This window comes from Ovis canadensis, chromosome 9 (genome assembly GCF_042477335.2).
Source record: "Ovis canadensis isolate MfBH-ARS-UI-01 breed Bighorn chromosome 9, ARS-UI_OviCan_v2, whole genome shotgun sequence".
NCBI classification, from domain to species: domain Eukaryota; kingdom Metazoa; phylum Chordata; class Mammalia; order Artiodactyla; family Bovidae; genus Ovis; species Ovis canadensis.
The window spans coordinates 53,821,842-53,825,462 of NC_091253.1; positions in this window are offsets into that span (position 1 = coordinate 53,821,842).

The following is a 3,621-nucleotide window of genomic DNA, read 5'->3' on the forward strand; positions in this document are numbered from 1 at the left end:
TGCCTGGGGCTTCTTCACTGGATGGGAGTGGGCTTTCACAAAAGGAAAGAATTATGTATTTGGACCTCATTGCTCCTTTACCTAAATGAAAAGGATTGCAAGAAAGGACCCAGCATGCTCTTTCCATCCAGAGACAATGTCTGGTTTTAATATTACAGCCCTGCCCAGCAGTCAGCACCAGGCTCATTTCTGCCCAGCCCCGGCCTGGCCTGACCTGGGCTCTCAGGGTTCACTCGCCTCGCTGAAATGCTGCCCCCAGTCCCCACCACAAACCCCAGGGGGCCCAGTGGCCATCGCTCTGTGCCCACCTCCTGGGGGCCTTCCTGGCGACCGCCCCCTTGACTCACGTCACTGCCACTTGCCGGAGAACGCCCAGCCTGGCTCCAGATGGCTGTCCGGGAATGCTGGAGCCTGGAGACCTCTGGAGCCAGAGGCAACAGGGATTCCAAGACATTTAGGGTAATAAAATAGCCTGTGTTAGGACCAAGTCCAGTCGCATACTTCGGTTCTTACTTGTGTGCTCTCTGTGGCAGCCCCTCCCCCACCCGGCCCCTAGAGCAGGCAGATGGGCAGTGGGTAGGAAAGGCAGCCACAGCCAAAGTCTGCTTGGAAAAGGAATCATGAGACATGCTGTCTGTAAGTTGGCAGAGACCTCGGACACGCACGGAAAAGCACAGATGAAAAGAACTCTCCTAGGGATTAGGATAGCATTTTAGTTTTCTCTTTCTTTTAAGAACATCAGCCTCTTAAAAGAGAGGTTTGTGGTGAAGGCATGGCCACGGTACAGGGGGAGAGAGTTCATACTGCAGACCAGGCCACATGCCTGGAAAAATACAGTGGAGGGGGAGGTCACTTTGGATGTGGAACAAGACTCACATCTGCGTGTGGAGCCCTCGGCCAAGATCACAGGTGTACGGCCTAGTACCAAGGCCACAGATGCAGGGCCCTGCCCCCCAGTCATCTCCAGAACTGACTAAGCCCCACAGCAACCATTGCCATGATCCCCCCTGACCTAAACTGGCCAGCTCCCTGACCCCACATTAGGTAAAAACACCCCATCACCTAATGCCACCCTTCCAGCAGGAATTTCCTTCATCTTGAGGCTATACAAATTGGCCACTAGCCCTTGCTTCCCAGGTGGCACTGTAGTAAAGAACTTGCCTGCCAATGCAGGAGACATAAGAGACACGGGTTTGATCCCTGGGTTGGGAAGATCCCCTGGATGATGGCATGGCAACCCACCCCAGTATTCTTGCCTGGAGAATCCCATGGACAGAGGAGCCTGGAGGGCTACAGTCCATGGGGTCGCAAAGAGTTGGACACAAGTGAAGTGACTTAGCAGCAGCAGCAGCCCTTGAAATGCGTGGACTCTTCTTGAGCAGGCCCCCTGTTCTACTAGCTTCTCCGCGCTCTACCAAAACTGTTCTTCCCTCATTCTGCCCTCATGTCTGGAAATGCTTTTCCAACCCACATGACACTAGGAATGTCCTTTGTTGGGAGAGAGCATGTAAGGTTGGGAGGGGCGTGTGCTGCCGAGGGAAGGGAACTGACTTGAAGAAGGACTGACGTGGGACTCCATCACTGACAGGGCAGCGGGCCTATGCCCAACCTGGTCCAACCCCTTTTTGGGTCTGCATGGAGACAAGTATGGAGGCTCGGGCCACTGCACCCCTAGGCCCTCCCTCTGTTCTCTGGGAAACCTCAGAGCTCTGGGCCAGCCCCTACGAATACAGGTTTCCATGAGGCTAAACTCCCTTCTCCCCTGGAGGCAAACAGCCAGGGTTTTGTCTACGGGCCTAAGTGGCAATCCAGCCCTCGGGAGGAAAGGCTACCTGGAATTCTGGGCAAGTGCTGACCCACGTTTTAGACTCCAGCTACAGAAGAGCAGGTTGAATTTCTTACTCTCTGATTATCTGGGCCCCAGAGTTCTTGAGGGAGAGCCCCCACTCAATACCAGCCAGCTTTGGCTCACAGGCATCACAGAGCTCGGGATGAACTGGCAGCCCCTGATGAACAAGACACAGCTATTTCTGAAATCAAAGGCCGCAGCCAGCACTCCAAGGGATCTCATTCTCTGGGCGACCATGTTCAGATAGAGGGCAAGAGGCAAAGCAAACAATGGGAATGGTTGCTGTTTCCATCAGGACTAGTTCCTGCCACAGTAAAACTGGTGACAGCAGCTTGTTCTCGGTTTCTCAGTGTCCACCCACCCTACCCCAGCCATCTTCCCAACCTGCATAAATGCTCACCCCCCGCTTTGTCTTTCTTTCCCCCATTTCCCTCCCCCTGCTCCTTGACCTCTAATGAAGCCTGAGCCCTCCCAGTGTCCTCTGTCCACCCAGGGCTCCAAGCTCCTTTATCCCAGGAAAGGCCTCTCATCTCAGGTACTCCAATGCTCAGGAGGGATATCTCCAAATGCCAGAAATGCTCACTGGCTGTGAAAGCTTGAGAAACTGTTGAACCTCAGGGAGATTCAGTTTCCACAGGAGTTAAAGAGAAAACGTGATATCTTCCTCCAAATGTCCTGGAAAAGATGCAACGAAATGTGGGTGTGAATACGCAGCCAATATGCAGCAGTATGGCGGTGCACATGGGAAAGCGTGGCAGTGCTCCCACACATGGTAAAGATCAGTGCCCAGAGCTCCCTGAAGCACCCATCCACCCAGACCTGGTTGCTCAGCCCCTCCCTGGGCCCCTGGCAGGCCACCCCCTGGACCAGCTGTTGGAGGTAACGCCCAGCACTAGGGTGCATGGGCTACAGGGCTAACGCAGCGCCAGGGCCAGCCCTGATCCTCTCTTGGGTCCTTCACCCAGGCAATGCCAGATGTCAAAAACATGTGCTTGTGTCTTCTTCCTAGAAACGATGCATTTGGATGTGGCTGTCTTATAAGCTGAGGCGTAGACCACAATTATGTGTCAGGTGGGTGACCATCTGGAGGAAGAATGCTTTCAACTGTATCAGCCACTTGCGCCTAGAGTATGTGAAGGAAGGAATAGAAAAGAGCGTTTCTTGGGGGTCAGGAGATAAGGAGAAGGTGAGATGCTGAGGAAAGAAGGGAAGAAAGGAGCCCAGAAAGAGGAAGCAAATTCAGGCTACTTTCTCTACTTTGTCTAGAGTTCTGCTTATCACCACCAGTGTTTTAAATCCCTTGGATTCAAAGTTCAATATGCCAGAAAAGCAAACATCCTGCATGAAGAGGAAAGGAAGCGGTCACCACAGTCCCGCAGGGCCCCACTTGCCCAAGTCTGGTACGCCACGGTCACCTAGGGGTGGGGATGAGCGCCAGGCTCCTGGCAGGAAGTCTGATTCCAGACCCAGCCCCATGCTGATTTGCAGTGCATCTGCATGTATGTGTATGTTGTGTGTTGTGTGTGTTACGTGTGCCCAGTTGGTCAAGGTGCTTATATTTCTCTGAGCCTCCATTATCCCTCATCTGGGACACGTGCATTTAATTACCTGCCTGGTGGCCCTCACAGACGGATGAAAGTTCAGAAGAGAGCTGGTGCATAAAAGGACTTTATGAATTGGAAACTGCTTTTCTACCATATGGTATGGTGATAATCCACTCCATTGAGAAAGAAGCAGAGCTGAGAGTGGGGAGAAGTGACTCAGGAAGCTCA